Raw genomic sequence first — 14879 nt, 5'->3', positions numbered from 1 at the left:
CATCAGAGTCAGGAAAACACCAGCATAAAGTGGAAAATGGGGGCAAAAAGTTATGGGGCCTCTGCAATCAGCCCTGTTTTCTCACACCGCTTATCCCAGACAATGACTAAGCCTTGTTAGATGATCGGTTTGCCAAGTTCTGATTGGATTAATCCTTTGACCTTCATCCAATCTGCCGCCTCCTCAGGATGCTGCTTTTTGTTTTAGGATTGGCAACTGGTATCAATCCAGTGTCTCAGCAGCATGAGCCACATGGAGGGCTTTAATAATGGCCTTCCATATCTCTGTGTAAATGTTCAGTGGTATTTTCCAGCTAGTTTGTTAAGGTCTGGGCAGGTTTTGCTTACTGTGTCATAAAGGTTACATTGACTAATGGGCCTGCAATCTTTCTTACCTGGCACCGGTACTGGTTATTTATTTATATCTAACTTCAGGCATTAGCTGCCTGGTATACCATGGGCATATACATTTGTTTGCCTATTCGATGGCTGTCTCAGTCACTCTATGTGGTTTTCAAGGTAAATCGTGTCTATTAGTTTACACCATGGTACCATTGAGTATGTGTACTCCTTTAATCCTTATATGATCGAAATAAGGTGGAGTATAGCATAGGTGGCTTCAATTCTAGGATAGTTATTGACACCATCCATAGACAAATCGCGTGGCATATGTGCACCTCAGCATATGTAATATGAGTCTGGTGAAACCACAGTAGTGGACAAGACGTTAGAGTTTTTGACAACAGGAGTACCGAAACCTGTCTATGGGTTTGTTTCTAGGGAGACCAGCTACCTGCGAAACAATCATACAAGAGTGTATTGAAACTGCCATGACAAATACGTTTGTGTTGTAATTCCCTTGCTGCTATGGACATGGGCGTCACAAATATATTAATCAAACAAATGAAGAAAGCTTAGAGGTATTTGAGTGTAGTCATCACCCCATCTACCTCATCTTTGCACTCTTGGCATAAGCCTAATAAATTGTTTCCTTTGTTGCAGGGAACAGAATGGCCCGTTGTTCGATATTTACACTCTAAAGCAACACCCAGCGTTTGTGATGTTTGTTACCTTGTGGTTTTTAGTGTAAAGCAATGCATTTTGTTTTGGAAATATGTGTTTGACCCATAGGGTACATTATTACTTACTTATAGTTAATCTTTACTTGCAATATATTTAAAATATAGTGAAATTCAGTAAGTGAAGAATGGGCCAAAGAAATAAATTTATAAAATAAACATATTCTCATGCTACATGAGTATTGACAATATTGTGCATAACATCGGCACTGTTCTGTTGTGTAATGGTAACCATTACAAAATAAAGGACAAAACGGTAACCATAGGATCACTGACGGTATGAAGCAAATGTTCTGTGACAAAACCAGGCAAAGTAAGTCAAGACATCATGATGCAATTTGCATGAAGAATTAAGGTTTATGTATAAGTGTACACATGACAGTATGAAGCAAATATTCTAGGGCAAAACCAGATAAAGTAAGTCAGGACATCATGAACTCATTTACATGAAGAATTAAGGTTATTATAGAGTTTATTTAGAAGTGTCAGTATGATGCAAATGTTCTAGAGCAAAACCAGACAAAGTAAGACATCATGAAGAATTAAGGTTTGTGCAGAAGTGACAGTATGAAACAAATGTATTATGGCGAAACCAGACAAAGTCAAGACATCATGAAGTAACTTGCATAAAGAATAAAGGTTGTGTAGAAGTGTTTCAGATACTAAAGCCTGCAGTTAAATGTGCACCCACCCTCACTTGGACGCTCAGTATTTAGCTAGCTGAGTCTAGCTCACCCACTGCATCTCAGTATGATGTGATGAACGTTCTTTAAGCCAACCCCAATGTCTTGTGCGTCTGAAAACAGACAGCAGCCATTGCACCATGCACCCGTCAGCGCATGATTGACCTTTGCTTGATGTTCTCTCACTCTCCATTATTTAGTGCTCTGAAACCCAGTTGGGTGTAATTTGCCCTTTATAGACAACAAATAAGTATATACATTTAAATGTTTAGATTTAAAGGGCCAAAATTGTGTAATACCTGAAGTAGCTACCGTCTTTGCTAGGTAGACTCTTTTCTTAGCATTCATGGCAGGGATAATAAACGCGTCATTCTCAACTTGTCATGTTAGTAAATTCTCCACTGTAATTCTAGCCTCTGCATAACTGTAGGCTACTGTCAAGCGAATGATGACCTCCTTAAGCGCAGGCAGGTGAAGTATTGCCTAACACTTTTTCAGTTAATGAATGTATAGGTTTTATTGTTTTATATATATATACATATATATATATATATTCAGAACAAATGGTGCATTTTAAATCGCACACCAAGGGCTGCACATCATCCAATACCAGCTGGTAAAATACTCAAAAAACCACTTTTTATCGATAAATTCATCGGCTCCTATTTTATTATAAAAGGATTAGATTGCAGGTAAATCAAAACCAGCAAAAATTGGTACAAAAAGCACAAAAAGAAAATCGACAATGTGCTCACCATTCAAAAAGACACACACGCTGTCCCAACCAAATGTCTACGCGTTTCGGCCGAAGCCTTCATATATATATATATATATATATAATAAAACATGCTTTTATTTATTCCTCTGGATTGTGTGCCTGTGACTTGGCGCACACCTAGATGTACAACTGCGGTAGGAGAAGCTGTTTGGTATAATAGAAAGCATGCTATTCCATAACAGATTGCTGTACTCTCATCAGTAGGATGGAGAATATCCTCTAACCTGTATCCCTACCTTCTCCCTGAGATAACATCAAAACCATAACATCACGATAGAGCCCACTCAGATCTAATGTCTCTATAGTATTGACAGATGTCTGTAAAAACACTACTGAACCTCTGGTTTATCATCAGCACCAACAACATCATGGCTAGAGCTCCCTCAGAACTACTGTCACTATAGTATATACACATGTAATTTAAGACTCTACTGAACCTCTGGTTTACCGTCAGCTAGCACAAATCAAATGTGAATACCGAGATAGCTTGACCTCACTCAACCGTGGACAGGTTTACTGAACAAATAATTTTACAAATCTTAACTTTCTGTCATAGTAAGTAATTTAATTTCTATAAGTCTTGTTTATAATTGAGTATATGTAATGGCACAGTCTGCTCAGGTGAGACCATGTTAGGCACGGACAAGGCTGGACAACTGATGAGCACAAACACCAGGAGCGTGCAAAGAGGTGGTGTCTGTATCTGTGCTAGCTCTATGTTTGAGATTATAAAAAGTCACACTATTACAAAAGATCAGCTTGATCCAAGTTTCTCATTGACAGAGAAACAAATGTGTTCCAGATGCTTCTTTGAAATGTTGGTGTCTCAAAGGGTAGTGCTTACGGGTCCATGGCAGCTGGAAACAAACAATTGCACCAATGTTCTTTAGTGGCTGTTGCAAGTTTTGGTAGGAGGTGTTAAGCCTCAAGGTTGTGAAACCTTATGCTGTTGCTTATGATCACTTTAAGCATAATTTTGTGCCTATGTAGATTTAAGTCTGCTGCACATTGTATTTTTCCAGATCTGCCTTTCTTTAATATGGCTGCCCCAGCATCTCATGAGAATTGTGGCTCTTGTTTTTGGTGTGTAGCATGAAGTTTCGTTTGAAGGTCAAAATTCTGATGGTATCATTATCATAAGTGCAGATATGTATTTTACATACAATTTTGCTGGCATTTTGATGGATTCAAACACATTTATCCCAATGTTTTCCTTTATGATATACGAGTATAAGGCAATGCAGGCTACAGTTGTAAACTTGGAAAAAGACCTGCAGTTTCTGAAAGGGGAATATTTTCCCAATTTGCTTTTGAGGGGAAGAGGTTCATAAACTGTTGAGATTTTTATTCAAACCTGTTCTTATTGCATCTTTGAAAGAGTTCCTGTATCATTCTGTAGAACTTTGAAGAGTCTTTTAGCCTGTTTACACACACAAAGGTAAGCTCTCTTTGTGCTGTAAAGCACATTAAAACTTAACTACTCATGGTGCATTCAGCAGTACAAAATAGACATTAAATCACAGATCCGAGGATAATTGGTTTGAAATTTTGTGCATGATAGAAACCTGGTGATTGCAGGATTTTACCTCCTTGAAACATTCTACCTCCTTAAGTACGCTTGTAAGATAAGATGGATCAGAAAGGGAAAATGGGTTGTGGTGCTTTTTCACCTTAGCCGCCTCATTGTACAACAGGTATGTGGTCAGTATAAAATAATAGAAATCTTAGACCTTTCTTTAAGACTCCCCAAATAATTGTTACTCAGAATTATTCCATTGTATCATCCTCCTGAACACACCAGTTGGCATTTTTAAATTGGTTGAGAAACAAGTTACTGTGTCAGTTCAGTCATCGATCAACTTTTAGCTTTTGGAGGGGCTAGATAGATATGCCTTCCCATCACAGCACCAATAGGTTATTTGAGAATATGGATTCTCATGAGCTCTTCCCTGCGGTAGTTGACCTTGCACTACTTATCTTGCTAGACAGACTTCATTTGGTCTGCTGTAATTATGATAGTGTGACAGGAGTATGCCCTCAACCTGTCTTATGGATAGAACTCTAGTTGATCCAGTTTCAAACTTCTGTTCTCCATTCCTGCACATCTGATGTGAAAGAATTACTTTAAGTCATTATCATGACTGTGGAAAAGCTTAATAATCTCTTCTCATTGCTTACGTCCAACAATCCCAGAGGCCTTGCTGCACACCCAGAGAAGAGACTGTTAAAATATCTACACCACTTTAATGATCAGTTCACAAACTAGTTTGACACTTTAGTCACAGGGGAGTTTAAAGTTATTAAACAAAATGTCTTAATTGCCTTTGGTTCAGTGACTGCCTTAGAAGGGAAAAAGAAACACTGAACACATGAGTCTGCATGAAAAAATTTGTATGGTAGGGATACAGAGATCTCTAAAGTGACTGCAAAATAAATCTGCCATGCACAGCTAAAACACTTTCCATGATGCAGAATGCTGATAATTCTTCCAAAAGATCTTCACTACTTGTTACTGATGCCTTAGCATCCTTGGACAAGGTCGAACCTTCCATGAAAATGGTGGGATCTTCTCTCACTTTTTTAACAAAGTAAAGGACATCATGGAGGCTCTATTATGGGCAGTGACTGTTAAACTGCTAGCTCTGCTAGTACCAGAAGAAGTAAAAGCAGAAGGTCTAGCATTCATAAGTCTGAGATCCTATCAACCGGAGACCTGGATAAACGTATCACTGTTACTAAATGTGGCCTTCCTACAGAGAGCTGCTTAGCAACCTTTGCTTGAAGTTAGGTATGCTGCTAACCTTTTCTTTGTGTTGCCATTAATGTCTTGTTTTCTTCTGGTATTGTATAGACAGACCTTGAAGCAGCACTTGTTATTGCATGTTCAAGGAACCTTCCTTGCATCCGAAGGACCCATGCTGACTTCCGGTCTTTGTTTCTTCTTCCCTATCCGTTTCTTTCTCCTTACCTATCCGTCCAAGCTTCTAGGAAGTGTTGTCAGAGCACAAGCTCTGATCTTTAAATAATTTAATGACCCTTTAGATGTGCTCAAAGGCAGATACAAGTCTTTCCTTTGTAGTTTACTAGTTGTCCTCTCAGACTTTGTCAAACTGAGAATGTTACTGATGGCTGCTGTGGCAGAGCCCTGATTTTACTCAACCTACTAGCAATTTCCGTCACAGTTGACCACTAGATGCTTTGGCAGTGTCTGCCTTTGAGGCCTGCATTAGTGGTTGGACCCTGCATTCAGTCACCTCCTTTCTTGGTAAAAGGGCACTGGTAGTAGGGTGTGTGCCTTTTCACATTCCGTCAAACTGCTTCCTTTGGGATGTTCATCACACTCTCTCCTGCTGCTCAACTTGTACCTGAGACCATTACCACATATACTAGATGGAATGCGTTTTTCTTTTTTCATGTATGTTGGTGACCCTTGGATCATGTTGAACTTGTGAATTGGAGGGAGATTCCCTTTGCAAGGAACTCGAAACACCCTGGAGACCTTTCAGTGGTTTTCTGGTCCATGATCTTGCCCTTGTGGACCATGTTGCAGGTATAGTAAAAACACTTTTTTTACTACCTTAGAACACTGCAAAGGCGTCTTTTATTCTAGATTGTCCTCACAAAATCAGTCGTGATTTCTTTCATGCATTTTGGACCTTTTATGGCCTTAGAAAACATGATTGGATATAGGGGTTATTAGGAAAGTGCTTTGGCTTCCTGTGAGGATGCTCACAGTTTTTCTAAACTTCGATGCAGCACATTTTCTTCACAACTCACCCTTTTTCTTGCCAACAAGATTCATAGATCTCTATGTACCCCTTGTTCAGGTTTGTTTAATCTCTTTCTATCATGAAACCGTACAAAGGCCTTTTAGGTAGTAGACCTTTTAGGTTTCTAGGCCCTAACTTAATAAATGCCTCCACAGCATTATCTCTCACTTTGCCATCTAGCTCTCTACAGCAAAAAGAGATCTCATTTTGGGTGGTCATTGCACTTTATAAATGACTGAATAAAACGTTGCTGTTCAATTTATGTGACCATGCCCCTTCCTCTCAGGTTAACAGGTTAACACTTTTCTGCTCCTACAATGGCTGATTGAACTCTGTGCCCTGACGTGGTTCACGTGCTCACTGTGCCATAGCAACCAAGCTGTACCCCACTGATGAGATTTAAGAAGGCACAAACTGGTATGGGGTTGCTGGTCTTCCTATATGGAGAAGGACCTTGGCTTGCAAATTATAGTGGACTGTTTGTGTTGCAGCAGGACCAAGGCTTAATTACAAATGTTAGGGTATGCTGGCGATGAAGTGGGCCCTGCATGGCAGGTCCTGTATACAGTGTTATAGTAAGGGAAAAACGATGAACTGAAATGCAGACCCAAGCAATGCCCCGTGGTTCAGATTATTTCAAGCATTCCATCCATAGTTTCTTTAATGTAGTAGAAGATCTAAGCATGAGGGGTATGTGTAGACGTGTATTCCATGCTCACTGTGCTATGGTACTCAAGCTATACCTAAATCACGAGGCCTAACTGTGCTGAAACCGGTCTGAGTTCGCTTGGGTCCTCATCTGGAGGAGATCTGTCCTGGCTGTTCAAGCTGGGCTGTTACTATTGGAACCAGTTGATGACTGATCGCGTATGACTGGTTTCCCTCTGGGGTGGCACAGCGAACAAAGAATGATGGACTGGACTGTGACTCTATAGTGATCACCAGTGGCTGAGATTGATTAAAGTATCCCGTCTATAACTTAGTGGTTTGTTGACCTAAACGGCATCCTCACGCCTCTCGCTATTCATCTATATTCCATGTCTGAGGAGAGGCACTATTAATTATTTATATGCAGTCATGAACTACTGCTTATTGGTGCATGTGTTATGTCTGACAGTTTGGAATGTAGCCCTTGCCTTTTCACAGTACATTGTATTTTTGTGTGTCACTTGATGTTCACTCCCCTTGACATTAAAATTATTTGGCATTGCCCAACGGAAAACTCAAGTTTATCACATGGTGAGTTGCAGTCAGGCGGATGCACATTTTTGACAATCTTTGAGAGATGCATTTTAGATCGTAACGCTTTTTATTTCAATTCAGTGACACTCAACGTTTGATTTTTTTTCAGTTAACTTTTATTTTTCGCAACCCCTATTTGTCCTTAGATTCTGGGGAGTATTTCCATCATTAATGGTTTCAGGCAAATAGTGCCTGAGGGGCCACAGGCTTTTAAGAGGTGTTTTTCCTACATAAGTGAATTCATTTCTGAGTGAAAACAACATTGTTTAAAGGTATTCATACATTTCTTTTTGCAGTTTGTCCTTAATTGAGAGGTGGTCCTCCGTCTGTTCTCTAGCTTTTCCCTTTCACAACATTTTTAGGCTTCTGTTACAGCCGATGTTAACTGTCTGGAGTGAAACCAACTGTTTTCAAGATTTCTACCTATATTTAGAAGTTGGTTTTGGGTCAGTCCCTTTCTCATGATTGGATTGCTTTATCTGTCTCACTTGTCAGATTCTCAGTCTTTGGCTTTCCTTGCTATTCCTACGTTTGTCCTGACAAAAAGCATTTCATTCTCAACAGTTCTGATTGGATGTTGTAATCTTCCTTTGTGCACTCAAGGGTTGTTTTTAACCTGTAGCAGTTCATAGAAGTGCATGTGTTTTCCAGTTCTCTCTCACCCTGTGATCATGTAGAGACCTCTTGCCGCGGATTCCTTACCTTTTGAATTTCCCAGGCGTCGGACTAGATCCAGAATATTTTTGCATGAGCAGTACCCAGTGTGGCAGTAGGTGGTGTTGATCGGCTTCGTGTGGTGTCGCACACACTGGAGGTGACATTGCGGACACCCTTTAAAGGTGCCACCTCGGGCGTGCTGACATCCGTTCTTTTATTTCAATGCCTGTTGACGCTGATCTGGAGAAGTTACCCCTCTCTGGATTTTTGACAGAATTATTTCAACGTTTTGTCAAATCCTTTTTTGTGGTTTCACCTCCTGGTGTGTCGAAGGCTGTCTTCAAGGTAGAAAGGTTTAAAACCGTCTAGCACCTGTCACTGCGCCATGTCGGTTACGGACCCCCATTTGGTGTGGTGTCTCGAGCGCAACCACGTCTCCAAGTCATGCTTGGACTGCCGGGCCATAGCACTGAAGGCTTTGAGGAAGCGGTTCCTGAAGCTGCTAGCAGCCCAACAGTCAATGGTGCAGTGTGCGACTCCTAGGAGTTCAGTCTTTATTTCGAGGAAGGTTGTGGGAGTGTTCCAGGGAGAAGCACAAAAAGACAAAGCATGCTTCGACCTCTCCTTGTCCATCAGCTGATGCAATGAGTGCAGAACATTGGTGTTCCATGAACGGTTCTGCGGAGCCGTCACCTGGTTTGACTTAGCGCCTCCCCACTTTTCTGGAAGCCAGAGTGACCCCTGCTCAGCGAAAATAGTTCTATGAGGGCATGTACAGTGTATTCACGCGGGCCAACCCCTCTGGAGTGCCTTCAGGCCCCAAAGGGTCTTGGGGCCAAATGAATCCGCGCCAACAGCTTTGGCCTCTGCTATGATGGGCCTCCCTGGAGCTGATCATGGATCCTGACCAGACATACCACTGTGACTTTCCCTAGTGCTGTTCCCGGCGCCATCTCCATTTGGATCCCTGAATCTGACACGGGGCTGAAACAGTCAACCAGCACCAATTACAATTGTGGCACAACCCATGTGCCCTAGGTCAGTGCCTTAACCCCATTCCAGAGGGCTCGACCTTGGGAATGAATGGCAGAGGTTGCTGGACCCATTAGAATACCAGCTTCAATGACTGGAATCCATGGACTGGTATGTGGAACTGGGTGATGCCAGTGGACTGAATACATCTCCAGGTACTGGTTTGCTTTCTCCCCCTACAGTGCCTCCGGAGGAGGGGGGCATCATTTTCTGTGGTGATGAAGAGGGCGGGGAAGGTCCTAGACCACGAATTACCTTTGGTGGCAGTCAAGACTAACATCTTGACAGAAGTGCTTCAACCATGAGCTTCCACTTCCGAATCCCTGCTGCCCTTTAATGAAGCACTGACGGATGTCCTACTGGGAACCTGGTCCAAAGCTGGCACAGAAGATCCTGTGAACAGGACACTTGCCTGCTGCCATCGCCCCACACTGGAGATCCATTGTTCCTCAACCAACACCCCATCCCTGAGAGCTTGGTTGTCCAAGCCTCAACCTCCAACTGTGTATTTGTTGCTGCTCCCCAGGCAAAAAATCCAAGAGGCAATAAGATTTATTCTTCCTCCAGCCTGGCATTGCGGTCAGTGAACCCCTCATGTTTGTTCGGCCACTTTTCCCACATGATATGGAATACGGTTGCACATGTGCTGCCACAAGTCCCGGAGGAGGTCGATGCCATACTCTCCCCAGCAGTCAAGGACGGGAGGGATGCGGCCAAATTCACTATTGGGTGTGGTTTGGATATGACTGACTCGCTGGGCAGAGCTGTTTCCTCAACTGTGGTGCATGGACCCCACTCCTGGCTGAGAACATCTTGGCAACCCTGTGGACATGCCTTTCAATGGTACTCTTCACTTCGGAAAGAAGGCAGACTCTGCACTGGAGCGCTGTAAGAACTCACAGGGTCTGACCAAGTCCTTGGGCCTCTCATTGGCCCCAAATCCCCAGTCTGCCTTTTGCCCCTTTCATGGCTGCCAAAGGGGTGTTCCACCCCGCAAACCCTGTGTCAGCCACCATCCTTTGCAGGCTTCCCAGCCTTGTAAGGTTGAGGTATATACGGACCCTGTGGGTCAAGTAGCCAGAGGTCTGCCACAACCATCCCCCGCAGCTGCAGCCTCCATGCCTTCCTCATCTTGGCCTGCAAGACCATGGATGCCGAGTTGGTTAAAGAATCCACTATCCTCTCCACCATTAGCGGTTTAGAAAATCAGACGAATGGGTCCTGCAGATCATTTGGAAGGACTACTCCCTCCCCTTCAAATCCTACCCTCCTCCTATACTTCCAACATACGATCAGCTGATGAGGATCATCTTACCTTGTTCTGCAAGGAAGATCATACCGTCTTGGCTAAAGGTGGGGTGGCGCATAGAGAGGACTCTGATATCAGAAGTAGGCAGTGGTTGCTATTCCTGCTACTTTCTGACACCCAAAAACAACAAGGGTCTTCGGCCTATCCTAGACCTCCAAACCCTCAAACTCTTCCTCAGAAAGTAGAAATTCAAAATGCTAACTTTGATTCAGGTCTTGTCTGTCCTAGACCAAGGAGACTGGATTGTAACATTGGACTTGCAGGACACGTATTTCCATATTCCCATCCTGCGTGCCGCAAAGCTTATATGTGGTTCACAGTTGGCCACAAGCACTTTGAGTTCACCTTTCTCTCCTTTTGGCCTTACCAGCTCCCTCTTGGGTGTTTACCAAGGTGATGGACGTTGTCGCACCTCATCCCTGGAGATCAAGGGTGCCAGTCTTCCCCTATCTTGACAAATGGCTATTGAAAGCAGGCTCGCACAAGTCTGTCTTCCACCTCCAGAATGCAGAGGACCTCCTGCATTTGTTGGGGTTCACTGTAAACATGCTGAACTCACACCTTGCTCCCTCTCAGATGCTCCCTTTCATTGTAGCTGTTCTGGACACAGTGCAGTTTTGGACTTATCCTCCTGAGCAGCGAGTCCAGGATAATCGGGTTGTGATACCGATGTTTCGGACTCTATCCTGGGTTTCAGTGAGAATGACTATGAGGCAAATGGAGCGCATGGCTTCCTGCATCCTGTTTGTGACACATGCTAGATGGTACATTTGGGCTCTCCTGTTGGACCTGATGTTCCAGTGGGTGCAGCATCAGGAGAATCTTTCCGACATGGTCCAGATCTCGGTGGGGTCTGCAAAATACCTGCAGTGGCAAACCCCTCTCCCTTCCCCAACCAGATCTCGCAGTAGGGACTCTCGCTTGGAGATGCTTTTTGTCTGGGGTGGAGCTCATGCCTCCTGTAGGCCTTTCTGCCCATACCACTCCCACCCAGCGTTCTCAAGAAGATCAGGAACAACCGGGCACAAGTCAGCCTTGTTGCCCCGGACTGGGCACGAAGAGTCTGGTATCCCGAGCTTCTCACCATGAGCATAGATCCTCGGAGCAGGCTGCCCCTTCAGGAGGATCTTGTCACAGTGACCGGGTAGGGTCATCCACCTGAACTTTTCAACTCTCTGCTTTCTTGTGTGGCGATTGAGCAGCGACAGATGAAAGATTTCGACCTTTCTCCCGAAGTCTGTAATGTCATTCTGGCAGTCAGGCTCCATCTACCAAGACGGTATATACCTGCCATTGAAAAATGTTTGTTAATTATTGTAAAAAAAAAAAAAGTATATCACCCCTCTTTCTGCCTCTCTGATATCCTCTTAATTCTCACCCTTGCCCAACAGGGTTCTGCTTTGGATACCCTTAAGGGTTACATTTCTGCTCTGTCTGCCTTCTTGTGGCTGCCCGACTAACCCTCTTTATTTAAGTCCTGAATTTTACATGGGTTTTTGAAGGGGTTTGTATGTATGTTTTCTCCTTCACCCTTCATTTTGCCTCAGTGGAATCTTAATCTGGTTCTCACATTCCTAATGTGTGCTCCTTTCGAGCCTCTGCATAATTGTCCCCTCTGGCTGCTCACCATCAAGACAGCCTTTCGAATGCTGATAACATCTGCCCGGATGGTGAGTGTGCTGCAGGCTTTGTCATCCAAGCCTCCATTGCTGTTTGTTTTCCCAGACAAACTAGTGCTTCCTCCCGAAAGTGGTAAGACTATTTCATGTGGGTCAATCTGTCGCTCTGCCCACTTTCTACACTCCTCCACATCCCTCCAAAGAAGAGCGACTTCACAGTCTGGACTCAAAAGGAGCATTGTTGTTCTACCTTCACCACACAAGAGCTGCGGGTGTACGACCAACTCTTTGTGGGGTATGTTGGAGCAAAGAGAGGTCGGGCAGTGCAGAAACTAACAATTTTGTGCTGCGTCATTATCTTTTTCAAAATCTGCTACGCATTGGCCAAAAAGCAGCCTCCTGAGGGCTTACAGGCTCATTCCACCAGGGCTTAAGCTGCAACTTTTGTGTTAGCGCATGGAGTCCCAGTCTTGGACATCTGCCTGGCAGCAATGTGGGCATGCCGTCACATGTTTACCAAGCACTGCTGCCTAGACCGTTGGGTCCAAAGGGATGGCCATTTCAGCTGTTCGGTCCTGCAGGGCAACTTAGTGTACAAAATGTGTCCACAGCCTACTGGCATGGATGATATCGCTTGGATATCTATTCAAAGGTCAGGAATCTTCAGCTAGATGTCTGTCAGATAAACAAGTTACTTTCCTTCCTATAACGCATTATCTGATACAGTATCTAGGTGTATATTCCTTACCGATCCACCTATCCTGCCTGCTCTGCAGACAGATTTCTAGGGATAGGGATAGGGATAGGGATATTCACTGTCAAGTCCTTAGTTTGGCCACACCAGTGTTAGTGCACTTCATGGCTCTGCGCTCCTGGCAAGGAACGGTTTGAAAAGTAACTAATGTCCGCATGTGAGGTGGCACCTTCATAGATGACCACAATGTCACGTCCGGCGCAGATGAGGCCACGCGAGGCCGAGCGATGTGACCTGCCAATCCACAGGGGTACTGCTCACGCAAAAATCTTCCGGATCTAGTCTGACACCTGGGAAGTTCAAAGGTAAGGCATCTGAGGCTAGACATTGTCTCTGACAGATATTTTCTTCTTTCCTAATTTCCCATTGCTACCCACCCAACTCCCTTCTCTTTTTTTCCTGCTAGCTCAGATGCAAAAGGCTGCAAGGTCACACACACTATTTTTTGCATGGCCTTTACTTTTAATTATATATATATATATATATATATATATATATATATTTTTTTTTTATTGCTCTCGCAATGCATGCATGTGTGTGAGTGGCCATCTCTGAATGTTTTTTTAATTTGAAAGCCATTCCAAGTTTACCAGCCACCATGTGTGCACCTGTGTCTTGATACATACATGCGAAAGGAAAAACACATTAGCAAAGCCTGTAGCTTGACCTTTTAAACCGAGACCTATTGAGTTTTCCAATGTTTGTTGTAGTCCTGTTTTTCATCAAATCACTTTTAGGTATCAGTTGCACATTTTAATTTGTTTTGTTGCGTACTAGTTTGTTTTTTCTGTTCCAGGCTCCATATGTCCCTAACTTTTTTCTTAGCATAGTTGGACAAGGGGATTTTTTTTTTTTTTTTTTGCAGCTTTTACCACTGTAGTAGATTGGTATTAACATACAGAATAAATAAAAGCAAAACTCTTATTTTGCTTCCTGCCATCTTCATCTTGTTTTGTTGCTGTAGGTTATGAAAGCATCCCTTTTCCACTGCTAGAGTGACTTTTTTATTTCTTTTTATGGAACTCAGTGAAGCATACATAAGTAGAGTAATCAATAGTCTGCTTCTGAGCAGGGACAGGCAAACGGTAGAGGTATGAGAGAACACACATATGAACTAGAGATTCTATTAATAGTGCAATAGTTCTGCTGCAGCATGATTTGATTTAATGTAATGTGGTTTGTACCTAAACCTAACACGGGAAAAGGCATCCACGTGTATATTAATCAGGTAGTGATTGGAGAGATGACCAACCACAGGGTATCAGAAACTTTGAACATATTTTCTTTCTACTTTTTGAGCTCAAGTTATTGTTCGAAATACACAGCCTAATAGAATATCCTTCTACACAGTGGGCGAAATATTCCTGTGTCAAGCAGCCAATCTGCTTCAATTTTTACTCCAAACTCTTGCCTCCTTTCTGTATATTTTTTATGGACCGAGTGCGCGGGTATACTCTATTAAATGTGTGAAAACTACTTTCTGTTGATTTTCAAATGTTTTTTTTAAATTATTTTTTTACTATTTTTGTTTTGTTGTTGTAGAGAAGCCTTGAAGTATTATGCGTGACCATTTGTGGCTGCCTCAAGATTTCTTCTGAACTGCATTTGAATGTAGCCAGTATGGATGAACCCGATTTAAAGAGATGAATTTCATTGAGGTGAGTAGACAAAGTAATCTGACCTGGAATAAACTTGAAAATTACTGTTTGCTTTGTTCTTTATCAATAATGTTATTTTCTTAATGTATTGCTGATGATAGCCTTGTGATATTTATAACAGTAAATTTAAATTGCCGCTTCTTTCATCTCTTAAACCTCTTGTCTTTCCAAGTAAGATACTCATCGCTGCCTCGGATTACAAAACATACCCCATAGTATGAATCATCACTTGATCTTTGGTATGCATTCAAAACGCCATTGCTTTCATTCCCCCCCACCTTTTTTTGTTTTTTAATGGC

At 42.8% G+C, this 14879-nt stretch overlaps 1 protein-coding gene across 10 annotated transcripts in view; it reads left to right on the top strand.

Annotated features, from left to right (window-relative positions):
* The window catches only part of AGBL5 (AGBL carboxypeptidase 5), a 358598-nt gene that overhangs the window by 31588 nt on the left and 312131 nt on the right, over positions 1-14879 (top strand). For all 10 annotated transcript variants that reach the window (XR_011203584.1, XR_011203583.1, XM_069233618.1 and 7 more), the window contains one exon: positions 14465-14580. The gene's annotated coding sequence lies outside the window, so the exon portion shown is untranslated. The remainder of the gene's footprint in view (positions 1-14464; positions 14581-14879) is intronic.

This window comes from Pleurodeles waltl, chromosome 5 (genome assembly GCF_031143425.1).
Source record: "Pleurodeles waltl isolate 20211129_DDA chromosome 5, aPleWal1.hap1.20221129, whole genome shotgun sequence".
In the NCBI taxonomy this organism is placed as follows: domain Eukaryota; kingdom Metazoa; phylum Chordata; class Amphibia; order Caudata; family Salamandridae; genus Pleurodeles; species Pleurodeles waltl.
Note: the sequence above shows the minus strand (reverse complement) of the source record. Positions and strands in the feature narration are given on the sequence as shown.